The sequence below is a fragment of the Pogona vitticeps genome, chromosome 2 (assembly GCF_051106095.1).
Source record: "Pogona vitticeps strain Pit_001003342236 chromosome 2, PviZW2.1, whole genome shotgun sequence".
Classification (NCBI taxonomy): domain Eukaryota; kingdom Metazoa; phylum Chordata; class Lepidosauria; order Squamata; family Agamidae; genus Pogona; species Pogona vitticeps.
This window is the reverse complement of record NC_135784.1, coordinates 112,095,403-112,121,039: the sequence shown is the minus strand read 5'-3', so window position 1 is coordinate 112,121,039 and position 25,637 is coordinate 112,095,403. Positions and strand designations below refer to the sequence as shown.

The 25,637-nt window shown below is 41.3% G+C and overlaps 1 long non-coding RNA gene across 3 annotated transcripts in view; it reads right to left on the bottom strand.

Moving 5' to 3' along the window:
- The window catches only part of LOC110086339 (uncharacterized), a 38,653-nt gene extending 13,289 nt beyond the window's left edge, over positions 1–25,364 (bottom strand). The window contains exons 1-3 of one of the 3 annotated variants that reach the window (XR_012083737.2): positions 10,074–25,364; positions 9,092–9,195; positions 7,995–8,107 (exon numbers count right to left, since the gene is read on the bottom strand). This is a non-coding gene — a long non-coding RNA (uncharacterized LOC110086339). Of the gene's footprint in view, positions 1–7,994; positions 8,108–8,504; positions 9,196–10,073 lie in introns of those variants that run through there. The other 2 variants (XR_012083738.2, XR_012083736.2) reach the window with 2 other exon arrangements.
- Positions 25,365–25,637: the final 273 nt, after the last annotated feature.

Below are 25,637 nucleotides of genomic sequence, written 5' to 3'. Positions count from 1 at the left end.
AGAAACTAACAAAACAAAACACACCACCCCCCAAAAAAGCTCTGCCTGCAAGGTATTTTCCACCAGTCTTGATTACAGTTTTCACATTTGCAAGAACAATGTTGGAGAAATAGCACCAGTTGTGCAAACCAATGATGACTGCTGCTTTGATTTGTTGAGTTCTAAGAATTAAAAGTATCAGATGGGTTCTCTGAATCTTTTTTCAATAAGCACCCAATCCTTTTGTGATTATGCTCTGTGTGCACTTCATTTCTCAAAGGAAAGGACACTCATTTTGTGCAGAGACATTTTGTTCTAGCTCTGTCAGGCTCAGGCCCATGCTGCCCTGGGAGCTGCAGGATCGGGGCCAACCTGAGCCAGGAGTGGCTTGGTGTTTCCAGGCTCAGGCCCTGGCCTGCGTACCAGCTGCTGGGCCACTCATGAGGCTCACCTGGAGGCCTGGAGGGAAGGCCTATTTAAGGAGTGGTTCTCCCTCCCAGAACTTGCCTTACCAACAGAGGTTGTTTTTGGCTGTGCTTGCTGCTCATGAGTTCTGACATTTCTGCCTTGGTTCCTGCTCTTGCTGCTGCTTGCTCACTGCATCTTGGCACCTGGTTCCTGCTCCGTGTTCTCAGCCTTATTTTCCTGCCTTTGCTTAGTCACTACCAACTGCACAGTGAGTCCCATGGGACTTGATACTCTGTGTGGTAGACTGGGTCCTGGTGCCCTTGTGCCTGGTGTGGGACTGCCTGGGATACCCTGGACTATGACAAACTGGAGGACTTGATGTTGGAGAGGGATGGCAGGGAGAGTTCTTGGTCTCATGTTGGAAGACTTAAAGGATTTTGATATTCTTTGTCAAGGAATCTCATATCACGATAGTCTAAACTGGCAAGTACTGTACAAGGAATTTAGGAAGTGTACTTCACATCCTTGGGATAGCTTTTGAATACTCATATGGACCCTAGTACAAAGGACAATATGAAAAAAAAAGAAGGACCCATAAAAGAGCCATGTAAACTGTTCAAGTCAGTGGCCTACCATAGACAGTAACAACTGAGAAACAGCTGATCAGTAGATAAAAATGGCAAAGGCAAGCCAAGAGTCCACCCTATCGGAACTGATAAGTGGAGCTCATTGACAGGTTGATTTCTATAAATCTAGCTTTAGGCTGGAGGAAGTCTTAGTCAAAAAGCCTGGACCCTGCTCTCTATGGGTAGTCTTGGGTGCCCACTTGAAAGCCGTGCCAGGCAGCTGCAACACTCCATGTAGCCCCAGATGGTGGGGTTAACATATAAAGTAACTGTGCCCTCCATACCAAGGTAGGTAACTAGTGCATTCCATAGCAAGTAGAACTAGATTTGCCAAAAGCTTTATACTTTTTGAACTACACATTGCAAAAACTCCAGCCAGCATGACCACTGCTCAGTGGGAGTCGCCTACAATTGGATAGCAGTCTGAAATTATCTGGAGGACATGAAAATTCCTACCCATCCTCCAGGGTGATACTATGACAGAGTGTGATGTTCACCTCTATGAAGCACTTACTTTTTGTGCCCTCACAAAGGTTCCAGTCTTTGTTTCCCTCCTTCTGCTTGTTATTTGTTAGTGACGTCTGCTTTAAGTCTGGCTCAGGGCTTCACTTACTCAGCTGGGGAAAAGGTAGGCAGTTCCCTCTCCTCCTTCCGAATCTCTCTGGATGCATCCCTCTTCAAGACGTCAGGGCTTACGCCTTCCTCCTCACTCCCACATTCACGCACAGGTATTTTCATTGAAATGTTTTCCCTATGTGGGGGACCACTATCATGGGTCACTTTAGTATTCTCCTTCAAGTTTCTCTTAAGTGCAATCAACGATTGGTTTGTTTTAGATGCACTGACTTTGTTAGCAGATTCTATTTCTTTATTCAGTGATAATAAAGAATTATTATTCTTAAGTTTAGAAAGGGGGTTGCCTTGCAAGGATTTAAGGACTACTTGTTCTGCCCCTGCCAAAAGCAATTTTCTCCCCTCTATAGTTCTCAGTTCTGCTACTAGGTTCTCAGGACAGAATACTCTTTCCTGGGCCTCATACAAGCCTTTCTCTTTTTCAGGAGTACTTCCCTAGCTTGGCTCTGCCACTTCTAAGGATTTTTTTCCATGTGTAGCCTGTATAATTAAAATTGTAAACCGCCCGGAGAGTGCTTGTAGCGCTATGGGGCGGTATATAAGTCCAATAAATAAATAAATAAATATAAAAGCTCCTTATCCAGGCAAGACATTTCAGGGCATTCAGGAGATAATAAAGTGGGTGTACTGGTGGCTGCTTCAAAGTAATCTACCAAACGAACTTCCTCCTCCTGCTCGTGAGCCAAACTAATTTTATTTGGGGTTTTCAAAAGTATGAGATCAGTTTCTAAGAGACTTTCTCCCTCCAGCTTCCCTTTGCTACTGTATCCATTTCTGCTGCAGTTAGTGATTTCTGGCCTCTTTGTGAGCGTGTAAGTACAAAAGCACTCTTAACATGCTTTGTCAAATGTAAACCCTCTCTGTCAGGTTTTTATCAGTCATAGACCTCTCTGGGTGTTCAGGGGTCAGTGGAATGGGATTCTCTCTAACTTTTGTAGTACAATCTTCCATCTGTTCCTCAATACAGGAAGAATCATTAGGGGTTTTCAAAATAACCTCATCAGCCATTTCTGCTTCCTCATGGTTCTTTTCTAACTTTGGGCATCCCTGATTTGAGTCAGAGGTTTGGGATTCCATTTTTCCCTCGGGGATTGTTAACTGCTCTTTCAGGGAACCTGTTACTTCACAAGCACTCTGCACATGCTTAGTGAGATTTAGCCCAATTAAACAAGAAGCAGGAATTTGATCAGAAATTGCCACATCCCAAATTCCAATCCAATCTCTATAGTTTATTTTCACTTTAGCCATGGGTAAAATCACTGAAGTCGAACTTATTCCCTTGATGGTTTGGGAGAATTTGTTCTTTAGGAATCACATCAGGATTACATAAGGTTATGTTAGAACAAGTATCAACCATCCTACACAAGACTTTTCATTAATAAGAATCCTCTCACCAGGGTTATGAACTAAAATATCTTCTGCCTTTACTAGAAAACAATGAACGACCTGGACTAGTGGCAGATCAGAATTTTCTGTCATGCCAGTTGCCATGGAGACAGAACTACCATTGTTACTGCTTCTCTCAATTGCTTCAGCTGCTTTTAAACAATAAACCTCCTTGGTCTCACCATCATCCTTCCCAATATTAAGTTTATTTTTCATACAATTGAATTGTAAATGACCAAACTCTCCAGAGTTATAACACTTGTAAGACCTTATCTCATTCTGATGAGTTCTGTTCAACTTTAACTTTTCCTCAGGGTTCATTTGGGTCTGAGAACTAGGCAGTGCTAATTAAGGTGAAGTACTACCCTGGCCTTCTTTCCCTGATGCTTTGCTGAGGTAATATTTACTAAAGGGTTTCTTATTATTGTCCCAGTTCTGCTTGTTAAATTTAACCTCAGACAACCTGTAGTTCTAATCTCCCCAATGTAATCCACTGTTTCACCTGTTTCTAATAGATTTTTGGTATTTTTGTCCTTAACTAAATAATGCAATTCCCCATGCAAAATAGAATAAAACTGTTCCAACCCAATCACATTTTTCATCTGCTCAAGAGAAGTGACATTTTCACATTCCATCCATTTCTCCAAACATTGCAGCAGCCTAGCTGAGAATAAGATTCCTCAGGCTTTTTCGTCAGGGAACAAAATTTTCACCTCAGGTGTTCTGCATTGATACCAAATATAGAAAATACAATTTTTCTATATACAGTGGTGCCTCGCTTAACGAGCGCCTCGCTGAGCGATGAAATTGCTTAACGAGCACCTCGCTGAGCGATGAAATCGCTTAACGAGGCGCTCTGGGCCATCGCTGGAGCATTCGCTCAGCGATGGCCCCTATGGGGATTTTTCGGTTTGAGATATTCGCTAAGCGTTTCGCTTAGCGAATATCGCATAACAAAGCCGGGAGAACAGCTGATCGGCGGTTCCAAAATGGCCGCCGGAAGGTCCGCGCCGCATTTTCGCGCCCTGCCCTCGCTTACCGAGGGCGCGAAAATGGTGGCGCTATGGCAGAACATCGCTTAACGGTGAGTTTTAAAGCCATAGGAACGCATTGAACAAAGTTCAGTGCGTTTCTATGGCTTTTTTATTCCTGTTTAGCGATGTTTTCGCATAGCGAAGGTTAATCCGGAACGGATTAACCTCGCTATGCGAGGCACCACTGTACTTCAAAATCTCTAGCCTGCTCCAGAGGCATCAGAATACAGCTCAGCTAAATCTCCACTTATTTGGGCTCTCAACACCATCATCCTTTCATCATCCTTAACATTAAAGTCCCAGCATGCCCTTTCAAATGATATAAGGAAAGATTCAGGGCAGTCTCCTTTTCTATATTGGGGAAATTTCTTTAGATCAATCTTTGAGAGATTTCCCTCACTAGTGCGGTAATTATTGTTATTATTTTGAGCAGTAATTTCTAATTGTTTCATCTATATTTGAAATTCAATTTCTCTTTGTCTTAATTCTATTTGTCTAGCCTCTTGCTCTGCTTTCTCTCTCATCTCTAGCTCCCTATCTCTCTCCTCAGCTCTCTTTCTCCCTATTTTCTAATTCCTTCAGCTGTAGTTCTTGAGCTTTTTCCTCAGCCCTGGCTTTAATTTCTAGTTCCTTTAATTTAAATTCCTGTTCCACCTTCCATTTTTCAAAAACTGGGCAGCTTAGAACACCTTTTCTTCCTGAGGCACCCTCATGAGTCTCCTCCTGTTCCACAGCTAGAGGGTCTCCATTTTCCTCCACTTCCTAGGGTAAACTTTGTGCCTCTTGAGGATCAATTACCTCTATTCTTAGATTTCTAATTATTTTGGTTGCCATAAGCATGTGCACTTCTTTGATAAGAGCTGGTTTCTATTTCAAAGTTAGTCAGCCCCCCCCCCCCCCCATTTTAAAACACTATTTTACTGTTTTCCTTTCCCAGTGTTTTTCTGGGGTACTATGTAGTTCTCAATCAGCAGCTAAAGATGGCTACTCTTTTTCTGGCACCATGCTAGCCATGATGTTTCTTGATCTGAGACAACTTTCTTGGCTCCAGACACAAAACAAATTCTGTTTTCAAGCCTCTGCTTTTTATGTTCCTTTCACCTCCGACCTGTTCTGACCCTGGCTTCTGCTTTTTATCCACAAGCGCTCCCTTAACTCTCAGAGCCTTGGATTTTAAGCTAGCCCACTGGGACTGTTCAAATTCTGAGGTAACCTCAAAAGGAATTTTCCCTTCAGAGTCATTCCCTATTTTAGTCCCCCCAGATCTGGGATCAGAAGCCCCGCCATTAAGCTTTACCACTACTAAACAACCTACTTCTTTACCACTGACCTCTGACTAAAAGATACCCTTGATCCAAAGAAAATTCACTTTTAACTCTGGCTTGACTGGATTATTTTGGATCCCACCGTTGGACAGGTGACGTTCACCTCTATGAAGCACCTACTTTTTGTGCCCTCACAAAGGTTCTAGTCTTTGTTTCCCTCACTGCCACCAGTGGATTACCTCTTGTTTGTCCAAACACTTGTCTGATAAATGCAAACAGAACTTATTTATTGAAGTATAGCAAAGTTAATAATAATCACAGATGTTCTTCAGATGTTCTTTGTACACGAACAAATCATTCACAGGTGTCTGTATACATACTTCTTGCCATATAATTACCACCTTCTCTATATATTTATCTTAACCACCTTAGCTCTATTAATATCTGTTCCTTCTCTCTCTGACTCTGACTCTCTTGACTAACTCCTCCTCTCAGGCTCTGCCTTTCAATCTCTCTCTCTCTCTCTCTCTCTCTCTCTCTCTCTCTCCCCACCACCACCACATTAGCAAAGACATGAATAATGCATGACTTGTTTTGCATAACAAGGGGTGAATACTACACAGATCATTGTGGGTAATTATAAGATCACCTAAGTTCAGTTGCCATGACTCAACTTCCAGATGACTGAGAATCTTCACAGATATATGATCGCCTAGGCTCTAGGTGATCCATATACCACCAGGATGGGGAAAGGAAGAAAAGAAAAAGAAAAAACAAAGAGGGCTGAGATCAGGAGCCAGCAGTGGGTCCTATCATGGCCCTGAAGCCAGGCAGCAATGCCTACTGTGACCTCACCAATTGTTCCTACGTGACAGACACCCAGTCTGACTAGGCAGGGGTATCAGAACATCTGTGAGAGGTCAACAGATAGGGCATCAAGAATAAAGGGGCACTCGAGGATGAGGTGCCTGGGTGCCTCACAATCTATAGTAGCACGTGAACTCAGTCTGGCTCTGACCCACAGTAGAACAAGGTAGTATCCAGCCAAGGGAAAACAAAAGAAGGGAAAATAGCCTGAATACACTGCAGCAGAACTGGCTTCCACCACACCAAGTGGAAGTCTCTTCCTGATCTGTCAGGCAACAGGGCTTTTAGGCAGAACTCTCTCCTATCTGCCCTGGAGCACCCGCTCACATTTTGGACTGAAACCAAGATCCCATAAACTGAGGTAATTTCTTGACTGTATCTAACTTGTAGAAGCAGCCATCCATAGACCTGTTAGTCAGATTTGTGTCCTTCAAGGTGTGTCCTGTAGCACTTGTCTGATGTAGGTAAAGGTGCCAAAAGGAAATTTGCTTATTACGTTTCTCTGTTTTGACAGCAGTTATCATGTTCACTGCTGCCTAAGACATGCATGGAGATATCTGATTCTCTCAGCTGAGGTTTGCCAAAGTAAACATATTTCCGTATACATGAAAAGAGTGGCCCACAATGATGTTAAAATGGTTGAGTGTTTCCTTCCATTTGCAGATCCCAAATTGGGCTGTCTCTGTAAAAATGTGATTTTTAATCTTCATCTCTCTTCTGACTACAAAGATCTGAAGCAGGTCTCTTGTGCTCTGCACTTTTCATCAGGACCCGGAATGCCCAAGTTGGCTTAAAAGCACTTCAGTGCTCTCAGACCAGGAATCCAAGCAACCAGATCCAGGTGCCTTACATCATCTACTATTGGCTTGTAAAAAGTGGGAGCTGGTAGCCTATTCGGTATTGCTTTTGTTGTTACATGCCATCAAGTAGCTGACTTAGAACAAGCCTGGTAGAGTTTTAAAAGTATGGGAGATATTTAAGGAGTAGATTTACTACTGCCACCCTACCGTTAGTGTCCATGGTCAAGCAAGCATTTGAACCCAGTTCTTCTGAGTTCTAGTTCCTCAGTCTACCCACTACACCACATTGGTTCAATATTGTTAGGCACAACCAATGAAGCAACCCAGAGTATAGGACTGTAAATTGTATAATTCAGCTTTCCCCAAGTGAAGTGCCTCTTAAATGTGTTGAACTGTCATTCCTGTAATTCCCATATAGCAGTGCTACCTGGGGTGGTGGAGCTTGGTGGGTTGGAGTGTCTTGCAGAACCAGTGGCTGGGAGTTTGAATTCCCATTCTGCCTCCTAGAAAAGGAGGCAGCCACGATTACTTGCAGCATGTGTGGCTGATGGGATTACATACAGTGCCCCCCTTTACAGCCTTGGGCAAGCTGCACAGTCCCAGAGTAGCACCAGAGCGAGGGGCTGATAAACCTCTCCTGGGCTCTTTATTCCTAGAAGACCCTGAGAAGATTGCCATAAGTTGGAATTGTCATAATAATTGTCTCATTGTGAGGGTTACCCCACGTCACTCCTGTCATTCACAGTCTGGGTCTCATTTGGATGAGCCTATGAGAGGAGTGGGGGGCAGAGTCAGCAGAATATAAGAAGGTGGCAGGGAGAAATAGAATAAGCAGAGGGAAGCAGAGAAAGAAATAGAGAGAGATAGTCAAGGAGATAGTGAGAAATAATAATACTAGAGCTAAACTGCTCAAGATAAATAGAGCAGGTGGTGAAGGTGGCAAGAGATAGGATAATTGAATGATTAGATTATATGCATTGAATAAATAACATATACCTTTCAATAAATCAGTCCTGTTGGCAGCAACGTATAAAATTCTTTATACGTTGTGGATAAAGGAGATCCACTGGTGGTACTGAAAAAAGGGGGAACATCCCAATTGTTATCTGCTGGTGAGAAGACATAGTGTAAACCCTTTGTTTGGGGAAAACAAGCAGGGGTTACATGGAAAACGTCACACTCATTATTAATAATTATGGGGGGAAATGGGTCTAGGTTGGTCTATAAGAACTATCTGATAAGGCTTAAATGTGTGTAGATAAACAGATTATTATCAAACATTTTTAAAAATGATCTTTGCACTGTTAACCCAGAATGAAGAATTATAATACCCTGTTTCCCTGAAGATAAGACAGGGTCTTTTATATATTTTTGCATTAGGGCTTATTTTCGGGGGATTTTTTTTTTTCATGTACAACAATCTACACTTATTCAAATACAGTCCTGTCATCTTCTGGTTGCTGCACAATGGTGGAGGGCAGGGTTTCACTTAACTGGTGCTTATTTTGGGGGTAGGGCTTATATTACGAGCATCCTGAAAAATCATACTAGGGCTTATTTTCAGGTTAGGTCTTATTTTGGGGAAAACAGGGTAGTTAGCAAGCCATTGATCTTTTACTCAACTGTCAGATCCTGGTTAGGATGTCTGATTTCTCTATTAGTCCTACAGGCAAAGAACAGAAACCTATGGTTCATCATAGCTGACATTACCCCAGTAAAAGGCTAATCCCAGAATGAAACCAAACAATCAATTTGTAAGCATTTCCAAACTTTTAAAAGTAAAAATATATAAGGTTAAAAAAAAAGTATTTGGCTCTAAGCATGTTACGACACACAGAAAAATATTTCTAAAAGGAAAGGAGTTAATCCAGTCAAATCAGCCCTGTGCTAGTTTACATCTATGGAGGAGATTCATCCATAATGATTGCTGTTCCTTGATGTCATTATTAAGCAAGTTTGTTAAAATGAGGAGGCAGATAGTTGACATAGTTTTACTGCCTCTTGACATGCTTGCCATACAGCTTCACTGTTTATAAAGGAGGGATAGGATATCTGTGTTTCTGCAGTTGTTGCTAATCTACAACTCCTGTCACCTGGAACACTTTCCATGCCTGCTCCTGCAGATGGGAGTTGAAGTCCATGAATTGTCTGGATAGCTACAATTCTTCACTTTTGGCTTCAATGTTCTTCACTCCCGCTACAAAATGAACAGAAAAGCCCTTATGTTATTGAGTGGGACATCAGGAAGGAAATCTATACATTATGAGGGTTGACACTTAATTTTAAAAAATAGTCAGAAAGTAATACTGATTTGAATTGATTTAATTTGCAATGTCACATAGGAATAAAACAATATTTGTAAAGGGAACAAGACATTCTTTCTTTAGATAAGGCATGCGTGTGAAGTACTGACAAACACTAACTTAGAATTTCCTTCACAGAAAGGGCTACTTCCTGCAAGATGGCCCTTTTCCAGGGCCCTCCCCTCAGATTTTATGTGTTTGTATTCATTAAAGTGGTACATTCTAATCTGTCAGAAGGTAGCAATCAACCTTTAGTAATTCACTGACATAGGCTGCAATCCAATCACACTTCTTTAAAAATAAAACCTCACTTGAGACTTAATTCTGAGAAAATAGTCTTCGTATTGGACTGCAAACACTGAGGCAATTAATAGGTAGACGTGTATTGAAACACTTTTCCATGCTAACTAAGGCCTGTGATCTGCTGGAACAACTTTTCTGCATGCCACAGATAAGGAGTTTTTCATTTACTATATGTGTACATACGGAGTGATACAGGATAACTGGGGACTCAGAGTTATCAGTGCTCATTCAGCTACAGCAGCAGGTTGTTTCTAAAGAATTAGTGAGAAAACATGAGAAAATTACAAATGCAAGATACCACCATCCAGTTGCCACATAATATTCTGTGAATTGAACAGGGCAGTTGTATAAGAATAACTTCCAGAAGCACAAAACCTGAAAACCTAGATTTTGAAGCAACTTCCCAAATGCTCATTGGTTGTTGGTTTCTTTGAGTAAATGGCACGCATTTGTCACTTTTGAGACTTACCGTCAAGTGCTGTACTTGGATCATTGCATGTGGCCAAGTCAATGGCCCTTCTGCAAGAATGCTGGAAAAGGGGAATGAAGAGGAGGCGGCTACTTTGACTTGCACCTTGCTGGCCCATGAACTTTGCTCTGGTTGTAAGGTGAGAGGGATGCAACTTAATGAGGCAGAGAACTTTTGTGACTGATTTGCAAACTTAGAGCGTGGAGTAGTTACTTTTCTTCATGCTATTTCTCCCAGGATCCTTCAGCCAGCATGGCCACTGTTTGCAGCTGACCACAACATGACTTACAGTCTTCCAGCTAAAGTTGGCTAATCAGATTTCCATCTCACACTGAATTTAGCCAAGTTTTAATAAACTCCTCCTTAAATTAGAGTATTTCCCAATGCAGCTTCTCAGCATCCCATAAGAAGGAAACAATTTAAGCAATCATATTTTGGGCTTGGTTTTCATTTCAGGCAGATTTTGGATCTTTTCCTGCTTGGAGGAAATAGCTGGCTAAGAAGGCTGTATGACTCTCCCCTCAAGCTTTAAGCAGAAGCTGTCAGCCTATACCAAGTCAGCTGTGCTGATTCTTTATGCTTCTCCTCAGCAGCTGAAGCAAGGTTTACATTACCTGTTCACATTTAGCCTAGGCCAGCTATCCTGGCTCAGCCTTCCCCATACTAGTTCCCTCCAAAGGTACTGGTCTAGAATTCCCACCACCCCCAGTCAACATGGCCACTGATTGTCCTGAATTGACAGGGTTAAGTAAAAGGAGATTGTATACAATCTAGCCTTGAAGAGGTCAGAATGCTATCTATAGAGTTAATTGCCCATCTGCCAGGTACAATGACCAAGACTGAGAACACAACACTGATTTTCTTCCTAGTTCAGAATTTCTGGTAGGAGTCCTTAGAGAAGAAATTCATAGAAGAGCAGTACATTTTCCAGCAGAATTCTTAATACAATAATCATATTAGAATCATAAAATAATTGACATGGAAGGGGCCTATAAAGCCATCAAGTCCAAACCCCCTGCTCAATGCAGGAAAATAAATCAAAGTAGATCTGACAGATGGTTGTCCAATTTTCTCTTGAATGCCTCCAGTGCTGGAGTGCTTACCACCTCCTGAGCTAAGTGGTTCCACTGTCATACTGCTCTAACAGTTAAGATGTTTTTTTTCCTGACATTCAGCCTAAATCTGGCTTCTTGTAGCTTGACCCATTGTTCCATGTCTTGGACTTTTCGGTTAATGATTAAGAACAGGCCCTGCCCCCCCCCATATGACAGGCTTCCAATTATTTGAAAGGTGCTATCATATCTCCTCTCAGTCTTCTTTTCTAAAGGCTAAATATACCCAGTTCTTTCTGTTTTTCCTCACAGGGCTTTGTTTCTAGTCCCCTGTACAATTCCACAGAACTACGTTTTGTCCCCATGAGTCTACCACAAGAAGGGGTCAATTTGTGGCCCACTAGATGTTGTTGGACTACAACTCCCATCAGTCCTAGCCAGCATAGACAGTAGTGAGGGATGACCAGAGTTTGTAATCCAGAAACATCTGAAGATCTCAGGTTGCTAACTCTTTGTGGATAGATCACCCAGACAGCACCACAAATATCTTCACAAAGTCTAGATAGGGCCTTTCCTTTAGGGCGAATATGAATGCTTCGTGAAAGTATCCTGGTAAGAGAATCCTGTCTATTATTCTGAATTTGCAACTCATAGCCATAGCCAACCAAGACTCATTTTTTTAATAACCAGAACACAATGAAGGTTTATTCTTTCCAGATCCACCTCAAACTCTTTGATAATGACTTGTTTTGAGTTGCATACATTGGTGGGAAACCAGAGCCAGGTCTGTAGGCTCAGAAACAGTGACATTCTTTCCCTTCCTGTGCACTTGACTTTAATGAACAATGTTGGGTTGCACAGAAATCATGCTGTTTTCTCCACCCAGCGAAACTGAAATTCTTTCCTCCCGCACACTGGAGATCACAGTGGCTCTGCAAACTATAAAGGTGAAAGAGAACCTTTTTCCTTCTAGGGAGAAGATTCTTTCCATGTTGCCCTAGTGCTGAGATCCATGCCAGTGGTACAGCTTTAACTGTCTTTCCAGCAGGGCATTTTCACTCCCATCTCCAACTCTTGGAGGACAAGAGTGTGATCAATGGAAAAGATGATGATGAATGCATGACTCAGACATAGCATCACTTGACAAACCTATAAAACCTGGGCAACTGAATCTAGAATTACATTGTCAAAGAAGCAAGTTATTTTTCCAAAACACAGTTCTCCATGGTAGTGACATGAAAACACTGCATACCAGCTGATTCATCACCCACTTATAGTTCTGCCCCAGCAAGTCAAAGTTCATATATATCAGTTCGAAGTTTCCCCCCCCCCCATCTTATCCTACATGCTATTAGTGTACCAGCTATTAGGTTGCAATCTTCTACCCACCAAGTAGGAATTACTGCTGAGTAAACAGGCATAGGATCATCCTGTTAGTTGTATACCCATGTTGCAATAGGATAACTGATAAGCAGTAAGCTCAAAAATAGCTAAATTAAATATCCAGCTCAAAAATAGCTAAATTAAATATCTGCTGACATTTTTCCTGCCTTATATCCCTAAAAGAATACAGTAGGAGCAGATGGGCTCTTCCTCATGACTTACAAAAGGTTATTTCAAATTTTAGGGACCACTGAAGCCAAAGTTCAGGTATGTTCTGCCCCTTCTCTAGGCAATATGGCAAGGAAGGGAAAGAAAAAGCACCTCAGTTCACTGGGATAGAAAGATCCCTACTGTAGGACTAAGGGGTTTCAAATCCACAGGAAGGTGGACACCTCTGTCAGTTGACAGTAATGTAGACCAGCCTTTCCTAATCTCATGTCTTCCAGGGACTAGCTAGAAAACAAACCCCATGCATTTCATCTCTCACAAAGTAGAGCTACAACCATTCCTAGCATAGCTGCTTCAGTGCTAGGCAATTTATCATTCTGCCCCATTCATTTTGCATCAAGGAAGACACTGGATTATGCAAGAGAGAGTCATAATCAGTGAAGTTTACTTCTGGCACTTTATTTACAAGTGGGGTCCAGAAATACATTGTACTTGACACAATTTCAGACTTCAAGCAGAGTGCTTCCAGCGGCTGTCTAGTAGACCTAGGCTGGAAAAATATACCCATATATAGGGAAAGAGGGGTGGAAAGTACACTCAGGACTTGTTTACATTAAAGCAATAGTTTAGAGTATGTGCCAATATAAATGAATATGTGTTAAATGGACTCATTTAACAGTGCCTTAGTCTTGAAGGTGCCATAATCCTCCTGCAGTCACGGGGTGTTTAAATCACAGTTTGTGTTCCCTATCCGCACTTTTGTTCTCTCTCTACACAAGAGGGAGGACTGAGATTGAAATTGCTGGGCCCACACTATACAACTAGACTGAGATCCATGCATTAGGTGCAGGGTCCAAGCCGTGTTGGCATGAATTGTGCGAATGTGGATACTCTGTCTGGTGCGGTAGAGGTCATTGTTTATATCTATGTAGGTAAGCCTCTCTGGAGAAGTGAAATCCAAAAAGTGGATGTCAGGTATACTGTGTCCAGAACATATCCTGGCCAGGTCACAAGCAAGGTTGGCATACAGCAGTTACAACCTCCAGGTCTGTTTCTGTCCTCTGCACCAACCCAGTTCTAGGTGATTTGCTGAAGTCCTCAGGAGGCTAACATCTCCTGGCTAATTCTGTGACTATAGAATGACCATTTAGGAGAGCCCCCTGCTGGTGACAGATTTAAATGCTACAGAACATGTCTGCTGGCTTCCAGATGCAGTGGGTAGCACTGTAGATCTTGTCCGTGAATGTCCCCGAGCATTTCGGCAGATTTCCCAGCACTTCCCAAGTTCTGAAGAGTCTGCACTGTACAGTGTTGAAGATGTTACTTATAATGTGAAAGTTCTTAGCTATGTGAGCAATTAAATATTGCCAAATTTCAGAAGCTAGGTTTTTATCAGGTGCTTTCACACTTTAGACATTCTTGCTATCATAACTGGCACCACCTAAAAGGGGAATAATACCTAAATAATGTTATGATACCTTTATGCTTTGCTTTGTTTGATCACTTATAATAGGTGTATAACAAAAAACATAATTTAAGAGCAGGAGGATTATGGCACCTTCAAGACTAAGGCATTTATTTCAGAGCAAGGTCTTGTGAATTACAATCAACCTCCTCATATACATATATAGAAATACAGAAATATTTAGCCACAAGTCTATATGCAATATACATTGTGGAGGTGGGCAGCTAGTGAAGAGGAATGTAGACCTAGACAATGCCATTTCAAAGTGACAATACCATTGTCAACACAAGCAATAAAGCCATTATTAGAGTGATTGCCTCTCTGTCAAGTCAGCATAGATTGGCCTTTGAAGTGCAAAGATAAGTCAAGGAGAAGCTTGTTTGCTTTTTCCCTGCATCAACATCTGGTTCTGAATTCAGAGTCAATAACTCTGACCATACATAAGACTATAGAATGAACTACATATTAATATACACAGACCAAAATCATGTTGCATAGCTATGGTTGCATATCTCGAAGTAGTGGAAGCCATTGCAATATTGCACCCAGGTGAAAGACCAAAATCATGTTGCGTAGGTGTGGTTGCATATCTTGAAGCAGTGCAAGCCAGGAGCAATTTTGCATCCAGGAAGCAGTTCCACAGGTGCAGTTGTGCAGTCAGGTGCACATTTAGAGCACAGTTAGTAGTACATGGTCAGTTGCAGTGTTCATCGTGCAATCAGATATGTGGGCTGCTTGGGTGTAACTCCCTGTGCATTTATGCAGTTGCAACTTTATACTACCCCAAGTCTAACAGGATTTCAGCCACAGTGAGCTAAGGACCTTTGGCCTACACTTAAACCTTTAGACATCCTGGAATTTCTGTTGTTATTTTTGATAGCAGATCTGTAGCCATTTCTTCTCTTGTTTGTTTATATAGAATGCAGAGAGGTACTGGTCGCAAAGGATGGCATAGATCATATGGGCAGATGTAAAAGAGTTGGAGACACTGTTGTTGTGGAAGATATTGCTGAGGTCCCACAGTGGAATAGTCAAAAGAAATGTGGGAACATAATGGATATCCTGTTGACCTGTAAAATTTGCTGCCTTTTCATGTTACCCAAAACCTGTGGTGGCTGCCTTGCTCTACCTCATGGAAAGGCATGCTTCGGAGGCAGGAAGCTACATACATAGTGCCTGCTACATCTTCTGGTGGGATTTTCTCTTGCCATCCATCTGCCCCACTATTCTACCTCAAGATACAGCAGAGGATAGTATATAGCTGGCTTTTCTTGCAAAACAATTTCCATTCCAGATATTGGCAAGTCTTGCATCTTTAGAAAGAGAATTATATCCAATTCCAATTATTCTTCAGCCAGAAAAACCAGGAAACACAGTATATGCCGAGGGAAGTACAGCATAGGTAAGTATTTACAAATGAATGCTTGGAAGCTGTCTGGTTGCTCTTTCAGTGCATTTTCAGAATATTGATGTCTTCAGGCAGAATAAATACTAAAAAGGAGAGTGTTGCTATAGATAAAGTGAAAAGCAAAGCATTTGGATACAAGCAGAATTGAAGCATAACATCTATGCACTGTAAAAAAAACTTTAAAAGGAAAGGGGGGGGGAAGCAAGGATAACTTATTCATCCTCACACCCTGCCTGTTCCAGTGTCAGTTTTGCGAAGCTCAAAAGCTTAGCTAGCTCAACCCAAAACCAAAAGGATGAGGACAGAAGAGGCCCAGTAAAGAAATACCAAGAAAGGAAACTTATGAAAAAGGGAGTTCTGACTCCGTGGATGATATTGTATTAAGCTGAATTCCTGGGGCAGATATAAGGACGTGCTCCGTTAGCAGGAGATGAATAACTGACAGAGCGGAAGCAAGCTTGTCTCCTGCTGTGCACAATTGAGAGAAGAATAAGCTTAGCACTTATCAACAGTCAGCCAAAGGAATCTGACCCTCTTATCACAGATGAATCTGCAGTGAAATGAATACAATTAGGGCCTTAATGGGATTGCTGCCATGTACAGCTTTGCATTTCTAACATAACTGTGGAAAGGATTATTTGACACCAATCCTGGGTTAATTTATTGGATTTCAGGAAGGAAAGGGCCGGGCTGACTGTGGCTAACAGAAAGCAATCAAATCAGCCTCTTGAGTAAAAGGGGTTTCATTGCCTGATGAGTGGGTAAATTCATTGTTAAAGGGTTAGTGCTCCTCCAAGCAGCCAGATGTTCCTAGGGAGGATTTGGAGTAGCATTGTACTTAAGCTCTACTTTCTCTATTTAACCTTTCGTCTACTGAGCAACCACAGCATACAGTACTTTGAAACAGAAAGCTGCATCATAAACTTCAAAAAAAAGTGTGGACAGGAGGAGACAGAGAACTGAGTAACATCACCATTTTTGCTCTTACTACCGCTCCTAGAATCCACCATTCAAAAAGTAACATTCCAAGTTCTGAGAAGAAGGCATGACGATCAGCACAGAAGACCACAAGAGCACATGTTACTGCTTCTGCATTTAGCCGAGGGCTTCCTAGGTCTAAAACAAAGTCTAAACCCACCAGACCCATAACTACAGCATATGCTGATTAGAAATGGGCCATACTTGAGCCATCATGCAAAAGCAAGCTTGACAGCCTCCTTGCCCTACCAGGTGTTCTTTGGAGATTAATAGACTAATAAATAAATAGTGTTTTTCTGTTCTGTTTCAACTCTATAAGCAATGCATTTGAACTTTGTGAATCTGTTCTGGGATATTTACTACTAGGATGCTGACTTGGAATTATCTGCTGTTTTTTGTTTGTTTGTTTGTTTGATCATTTTTCTGTTTCTAAAGTTTGCATTGAGACCTGTGTACTGTGTGTGTGTGACCCTGATCTTCACCTGAAAAGGAAAAAGGTAGAAAATTATACATCAAGGAAGGCTAGCAAGCAAGCATCTAGAAGAAAAGAGAAAGAACAGGAAAGTCAGAAACAGATTTTGGATTTTGAAATGGCCTGCGCCAAAGTAGTGGCACCTGCCTTTTTAAGAGTATTTCTCATAGAGTCCAATATTGCTCATGTATACTATACTTTACTGGGAAAAATCAGATTATGAGGAGGAAATTAGGGCTTTTACTAAAATATCATGGGAAAGGGGACTTTTAACAGAGCAAAGTTATCCACTTCTAAGTTACCTAAGTAGCATTCATATTATCACATTTAAGATACCTGTAATGTTTGTTTATTTATTTATTCGATCTTTATACTGCTTATCTGGTCACCCAGGTTTACAATTACAAAATATAAATAATGCACAAACAATAAACAGCAACTGAAACAATGTTATCCCATATTTACATGCAAGTTGGTGAATACACTTTCTTGTTACAAGAAGCAGAAATAACAAGACATTTGAGCACTCACTCCATTTATATTTCCAATCTTGCCACCTTCTTTCCTAAAGAATATTACCCAAGCACCATTAAATGAAATCTGTTATTATTATACAGTATTTCTGTTTGTTCCATTTATATTTGACTTTCCTCTAAAGAGCTAAAGCTAATGCATATAATGTTGCTCCCCATTTTTATTTTCACACTAAACTTTGGGGTCAGTTAGGGTGGCAGATAATGACTAGCCCAGGATCATTGTGCGGGCTTCACAGCTGGAGTGGAGACTTGAATTCCAGTTCCCCAATCCCTGGTTGAGTACTATGACTACAAAACCACATGTCTCAAAACTAGTGTTAATCATTCAAGTGGGTTTAGATTTGAGTATTTGCATTCTACTCCAAGTGTGTGTGTGTGTGTGTTTGTTTCAGATTTCATGTTTTAAGTTACAACCATGTGATTGTTCAAATAGAGCCTGTTAAATAATGAAAATGAAGGAATTCTGATTACAGGCATTTGTTTTCAGCATTAGGAAAAATGGGTTGGAGTGGAATTTTGCATAACATATCTTGTTTCACAGTAGTACATTAAAATTGTGAAAAATAGATAATCTAAGAACGAATGGTAGCCACTTCGCAATATCAGAAGGAGACAGATAAAATAGAGTAGCTTGAGCTCTGATATGCCCTTTGGATCACATCCAAATGACATATTGCACTTCCAACTACCTGAAGCAACCTTATGTAGTCCACACCAACCCACTTCAAAAGAGCAAGTATAGATGAGCTCTGTGTCTCTGTCTTAGGGCCAAACCAGATGTAACATGTGATTGCTATCCATATAGCAGCCACAAATGTTCTCCTTTGCTATTCTGCATAGATCAATATCCCAGTGACTTCAATGGAGCAGAAAGTCCTAACGACATGGTAATGCAGGATCACACCTCTTGAACAAATCACTGGGAAATGGAAGGCAGTTTTTCTTCCTGCATATGAGTATAAGTGCAATGGCAACACTTGTGCAAATAGCATGATCCGGTGTTATTATAATCCTATGCCTTTCTGCTCAGTGGATGTCAATGGGATACTGACCTCAATGTGTAGCAGAATATGCTCATGTTATTTTTTTTTCAAAACTATTTGGAGATGGGGAAGGGATACAGAAGGTAAGGGGCATGGAAAGGGTGGAAAGGGGGGCTTTGAGTATAAGAGAACATCAAATATATAATCATTCAACCTTTTCATATTAAGTATATAAACATATTATCTATTCATATTCCAATACAAGCTCATCTTTCTTCTTCTTCTTCTTCTTCTTCTTCTTCTTCTTCTTCTTCTTCTTCTTCTTCTTCTTCTTCTTCTTCTAGCTATTTGTCTATGTATTTACCCCTTTAGCTTTCAACTTACAATTGTAGTGAATTATAACACATCTTACATCTAAGTTATTCCAACACCATCAGAATACCAAGACCAATTATGAAATACATCCTCTCTTTCACCCTCCTTTTGTCTTAAAAGTACACTCGACAGGTCTAAAATAGTATCTATTCTGTTCACTTTCCCCTTTTTCTCCCTATGCTTCTTTTTTTTTCTGTGACTCTGTTTTCTTCCGTATTTTAAAAGGGGGAACAACCCCTAAAGCAGTAATTCTCTTTTCAACCTCAATTTTCTTGGCTATTATGGCTACATTTGTATTATCTGGTATTGTTTTCAATATACCCGGCTCTGGCCTTTCTCTTAGGTATGATTTGACCTCTGCTATTTTCCTTGGGATCTTTAATAAGATCTTGTATCTGATCAAGACGAAAAATTATCTGCTCAAATCCTTCCAATACCGACTTTTGAATGGAGATTTTCCAATCTAGCCATTGATCTCTATTTTCCCCAAGGAGAAGTTCCATTTTTCCAATATATCTCCTCTCTCTATGTATAAAATCTCTTCAATTCCCACTCTTTTATCCCTCACTTAGAATTCCCTCTCCCCTTTGCCCACATATACATATTATATAAGTTACCCTCAAAACCAATGTTTTACATTAAAACTATTGCAGTGTTAGCAATGAAGTAGCAGGCAAACTCAAACAAGAAGATGGGATTTAAAACATGAGTCCCTCAAGTGTTTTTATAGTCCAATCTCTTTTCTCGTTGCCAGCCGCCAAACCGGAAGATGTTCTTTTCTCTTCTCAAGATTTATTTTTACCTTCACCCAGCCGGGCTATGTTATCAGAGTGCCATTTAAATCATTAGTTCAGTTCAAACGCAGCTCACAGTCTATTTTTTTAACTTCCAAAGGCTTCCTTCTCCTCCCCCAGACAGGGAGGGCCAACAATCAGAGTCCCAGCAAATGTGTTTTCCACAGCAGACGGAGTCCCACACAGTCTAAGAATTGTATATCCAAAAGGAGAGAAGGTCCAACTCGTTGCCAGCCGCCAAACTGGAAGATGTTCTTTTCTCTTCTCAAGATTTATTTTTACCTTCACCCAGCCGGGCTATGTTATCTCAAACGCAGCTCACAGTCTATTTTTTTTTTACTTCTAAAGGCTTCCTTCTCCTCCCCCAAACAGGGAGGGCCAACAATCAGAGTCCCAGCAAATGTGTTTTCCACCACAAACAGAGTCACACACAGCCTAAGAATTATATATCCAAAAGGAGAGAAGGTCCAAAGTGTACAGCTTGCAGCAGATTTCATTCTCTCAAAGCCTGTCCAGTGTCCAAAAACTTTTCCCTTAATAAAAACACAAGCTGTTTCTGCCTGGCTGTTTTCTTAAAATCCACACGACCTTGATCAGCTTAATTGCAAGCTGACATGCTAAATACGCCGCTCCCTTATCTCATTTCGGTCATAAAATTTCACACAGTCACTAGTTCTTCATTTTAATGGGGTTTTTCATAGAACAAGGGCTCCCACTTACTTTATTTATATTTTCGCCGTGCTTCGTTCTCTTATTCTCGGCGCTGGAGCTGTCCTGGCTTGTTGCCAAAAATGGCACCCGTCTTCGTCTGTGCTATTGTGAATTTCCAGAAGAAAGAAAAATCGAGTTGCTGCTCAATCTTCTAACTTCTGCAGCTCACACAAGCTTCAGGAGGGTCCCTCCTGACCCCCCCTAAATCCCCCCATTCCTAGGGGGATCCCAGACTGAAGCGGTTCTAGCTTCTCCGGGAGCTATTCCCAAGAGCTGCTAGCTTCACCAGGACGAAGCTCCTCCCCAGAATATGCTCATGTTATGATGTCCTTTACAGCCTAGAGCCACTAGCAGCAGAGTGAGATGTACAACAGAATTGGGAAAATTCAATGATGATGTTGGTGCACAAAGAACATTCTACCAGATTTAATTCTTTTGTTGTTGTTGTTTAGTCGCTAAGTAGTGTCTGACTCTTAGTGACCCCATGGACAAGAGCATTCCAGGCCCTCCTGTCTTCCACTGCCTCCCAGAGTTTGGTCAAATTTATTTTGGTAGCTTCAATGACACTGTCCAACCATCTCATCCTCTGTCGTCCCCTTCTCCTCTTGCTTTCACTCTTTCCCAACATCAGGGTCTTTTCCAGGGAGTCTTCTCTTCTCATGAGATGGCCAAAATATTGAAGCCTCAGCTTCAGGATCTGTCATTCCAGTGAGCACTCAGGGCTGATTTCCTTCAGAATGGATAGGTTTGGTCTCCTTGCAGTCCAGGGGACTCTCAAGAGCCTCCTCCTGCACCACAATTCAAAAGCATCAGTTCTTCAGCAGTCAGCTTTCTTTATGGTCCAGCTCTCACTTCCATACATTGCTACTGGAAAAACCGTAGTTTTGACTACGCAGACCTTTGTCGGCAAGGTGATGTCTGCTTTTTAAGATGCTGTCTAGGTTTGTCATTGCTTTCCTCCCAAGAAGCAGGCGTCTTTTAATTTTGTGGCTGCTTTCCCCATCTGCAGTGATCATTGGAGCCCAAGAAAGTAAAATCTGTCATTGCCTCCATATCTTCCCCTTCTATTTGCCAGGAGGTGATGGGACCAGTGGCCATGATCATCGTTTTTTTTTTAATGTTGATCTTTAGAACATTTTTTGCACTCTCCTCTTTCACCCTCATTAAGAGGTTCTTTAATTCCTCCTCACTTTCTGCCATCAGAGTGATATCATCTGCATATCTGAGGTTTTTGATATTTCTTCTGGCAATCTTAATTCTGGCTTGGGAATCCTTCAGTCCAGCCTTTCAGCTGATGTATTCTGCATACAAGTTAAACAAGCAGGGAGACAATATACAGCCTTGTTGTACTCCTTTCCCAATTTTGAACCAGTCAGTTGTTCCATATCCACTTCTAACTGTTGCTTCCTCTCTGACATATAGATTTCTCAGGAGATAGATAACATGGTGAGGCACTCCCATTTCTTTAAGGACTTGCTATAGTTTGCTTTGGTCCACACAGTCAAAGGCTTTTGCGTAGTCAACGAAGCAGAAGTAGATGTTTTTCTAGAACTCTCTGGCTTTCTCCATAATCCAGCACATGTTAGCAATTTAGCTTAAATCAATTACAGATGGTTTCAAAAATATAAATGAAATTATCTTCATAACTTCTTGACTCAACAAAACACTACCACTGCGAGAAAACAGACCTACATTTGCTTGACTCTCAGTTTTAAAGTAATTTACGCCAGACAGGTATCTGACCTAGAAGCATAAATATACAGTACTATATTGCTGATTAAGCATATGTCAGCCTTGGCCAAGATTTTATTGGATGCTGAAGAACAATCACAAAAATTGTCATGTTGATTGATGAGCTTCTGGTCACATGTTGTGCCTAAATCATGTGCCAAATTCCATGCCTAGCATATGTCTGGCACATGCTCAGCAGCTTTTCAGTTAGTCACAATTAGTCTTGGCATGCATGCATAAATGACCTCTCACATGCATAAATGACCTCTCACATGCATAAATGACTGATAGTCTTTTGGCCATTATAATCAAGTATGTAGAAAGCCTTCAAACTGCAAGTTGATTCCATCTACCTTTTTATCTGCAGAACAAAAGAGGAAATATTGGTGACAAATAGAAATAGAAACTTTATTTTCTCTTAACTTACAAACTACCAAACAATTTGACTTCAGTATAATGCCACTGGGGCTTGTCTTTCCCCCATTACTTTCTAGATGTCATCACATTTGAGTTGTGTAACTCTTTTTAAAAAAAACTTCTGTTTGTTATTACATTCAAGGAAAATAATGAAAAACTTCACATTATGGACTGTCTTCCTTAGGAACAGGTACTTTCCTGCAGATCATGTATGTATACATGAACAAACTTTATTCTCCCAAGACTTTCTTGCGTTTTTATAATTTATCTTGCTGCGTAGATAAGGATGAGTTGCTGTTGTAGACTTTTAGATATTTGGAGGAATAAAAAGAAATTATTTTAATGATGTTTTTTTCATAGTAAAGGCATAGAAATTTAAATGGGGGTTAGCAGTGTTAGTCTGTTGCAGCAAAAACAAAAAACAAGCTCGTGACACTTGAAAGATTAACAATTTTCATTCAGCACCAGTTTTCATGGTGACTGAGTGAAAGCCCATTTCATCGGACTTACTCACTATTCCGTACACCTCATGAAGTTGGCTGCAGATCATGGAAGCTTATGCTGAATAAAACTCAGCAGTCTTTAAGCCTCCTCTAGGGCAGCTTAGGGGACTAAAACTGGTGGAACACCATAGTAGCTGACCACCACTTCACTAGAGAGTGAGCTACCTATGCTCTTTATCGTTTAAGGGAAAAAGATGTATCCTGTTTTATATGCAAACCAAATATATTGGAGTTAGAAGGAAAACATTCTTCTACACTAAATCCATTTTGTTTAGGGTTCACATTAATCCCTTTCATTCAGGTTTTGATTATGTATTCAGCAGCAGTATTGTAAACATGTTTGAGGCCTTGTACACTTAAACTGCTATGTGTTATTTTTAGTCCTAACGTAGACTTTCACTGTGGAATCTAATTGAATTTTGCTAATCCAAATTACCTCTCTGAGTACAAAAGTGACACTGGCTCAGGATTTAGCCTTCACTCAGAAGACAAGCACTGTCTGCCATTCACCTGTTTAATGGACTTCAAACAAACTCTGACTGTGCTTGCTTTCCACTGTAAGCTTTTTGACTTGTCTAAGCAACAGTTTGCTGGCAGGTGTGTTAGTATCCAGGGAGCTCAAGACTTGCTGTTGACACAGCGGTGCTATTTTGGTGGTAGAGATTGATAAAGCACAGCTTCTAGTCCAGTGTAAATGGGAGGGAGGGGGAAGTCAAAGGAAAGAATCACATTTGCCTGTCCCCTGCAGATGGTTTATTTCAACAGAACTTCAATGGTATGTAAAATAAGCCAGATATATTTCTATCTCTGTCCTAACTGTTAGAGCAGTACAGCAGTGGGACCAACTACCTCAGGAGGTGGTACATGTTCCAACACTGGAGGCATTCAAGAAAAAAAAAACTAGACAACTGTCTCTCATATATACTTGATATATATTCCTGCACTGTGCAGGGGGTTGGACTCAATGGCCTTATATAAGCCCCTTCCAATTCCATTATTCTATCATTATATGAGTCTATAGCCACAACTTGCAAAACTCCCAGAATCCCATTCAGTTAGACTGGCTAGTGGTTTCTGCATCCAAAAAGTAACTTTTCCAAGCCGCAGCTATATAGAGTATTTGGCCAAAAAGTAGGCTGCTAAGAATGAACATTGTGTATGATTCTAGGCCCACTAGAACAACCCTATGTTAAGCCTGGGTCATAAGAACCACATTCTGGTATTATATATATTACACATCTTCTACTCAGAAGTCAGCTCAGCAGATTAGTCTAAAGCCTGACCATGCAGAACAAGCTTGTTTGTGGATGGTTATTGCCAACAGTGAGGGTAACACATTTTGTTATTTAGGAATTTACAGTTTGATAGATATTGGCTGGTTTCTTGATATATGTGTTGCTGTGGGTTAGATTTGCTGGCTAATGTCTCTGCCTGTGTCTTGGGGGCGGAGTTTGAAATAATTAACTGTTACATAATTAATGATGCAGTATATCTTAATAGGAAGGGAGAATGTGACCATGTGCCTTCAATGCTTGCTCAGACTGTTGTGCCGGTACTTCCTTCTCAAGGGCAATTTCAAGTCCCCTCTCTGCGAAGACGAAGATGTCTTTAGATGGTTGATTACACTCTGCAAAATAGGAGACTTGGTCACCCAACAGACTGGGGATCAGAAGTGTCGGCTATGTAAGGTGACGACACAGAGCCAGCCCCATGTTGCTCCCTGCTGGGAAGCGCTTAGGTCTCTTGCTCTAAGTCTGAGCAACTTGCCATTAAGTTCCTACCAGATGATCACTTTGTGCTTCCAGCCCACCGGCCCTCTGACTAGTCAAGCTAATAGGCAGCCCTTGAGACTGCCAGGTAGAGTCCTAGAGAGATAACATTAGCAGCACACCTGCTTCATCTACTGTTGTGTAAATAAATGGTCCTTTTACCTGTGGCCACAGAGTACTTCATTAATATTCTCCAACTGGATTCAGCAGCTACAGGATGACTTCTGAAGAAGCAAACATCTGAAGCACCGAGGAGAAGTGCACATCCAGCATTCAGTGTACCAATAACATACATCTGTCCATTCAATGGTAAAGATGAGAGGAAGTAAGCACAGTTCTTCTTCTGATCTATACTAGCCTTTCCCCAACAGTGGCCCCAAAATGTCTCGTAATTGTTGGGATTCAACATGAATTTGACTCAACTCTGGGAGGCAGTGGGAGACAGGAGGGCCCGCCATGCTCTGGTCCATGGGGTCAGGACTAAACAAGAGTCGGACACGACTAAACAACAACAACAATTGTTGGGGGAACCTTCTGAAATGGGATGGTTACTGTTACATAACAGCACTGATGTTACCTGTCTGTCATGGGTTTGGAGGGAAAGTTCCATCCTATGGGGAGTGGAAGGCGGGACATCAGGAGGAGGGGCTGTACTGTATAAATATGTGATGCCGGTGTGTGAGAGGGAGATGCTGAGACAGACTGTGAGACACTGGGTTGGGACGAAGCAGCAGCTGGGGAAGAAGAAGCTGTTGTGGGAGTCTGGGTGTCTGACAGGGTACTACTGTGTGTCAGAGTACCAGCCTGAAAGGTTCAGGG